Genomic DNA, 365 nt, shown 5'->3' on the forward strand with positions numbered 1-365 from the left:
CCCCCCCCACACACACACCAGTCTGTACCAATCTCACCATGGTGGGAAATCCCTTCCTGACCCCAAGTGCAGCATCCGTCTGACCCTGAGCGGAGGGGCAAGACCCTCCAGGCAGGACCCTCCGGATCTGGGGTCATCCCCCGGTGCCTCTGGGGGAGGCTTGACACCTCCCCCGCCCCGGACACCTGCAGCAATGTGAGGAGGGGCAGGCAGCAAAGCCCAGAAGCAGTCAGGGGGAGGGACACAGCCTGCTGCAGCACCCCAGGCTGCAGAGCCCTACGCCAGCGCCCCGCTGCAATGCAGCCACCTCTGGGGAGGAGCCGGGCCGGGGCGGTGCTCGCGGGGGGGCAGCGCCGAGCACGGCG

The sequence above is a fragment of the Alligator sinensis genome, unplaced genomic scaffold, assembly GCF_000455745.1.
Source record: "Alligator sinensis unplaced genomic scaffold, ASM45574v1 scaffold594_1, whole genome shotgun sequence".
Taxonomy (NCBI): domain Eukaryota; kingdom Metazoa; phylum Chordata; order Crocodylia; family Alligatoridae; genus Alligator; species Alligator sinensis.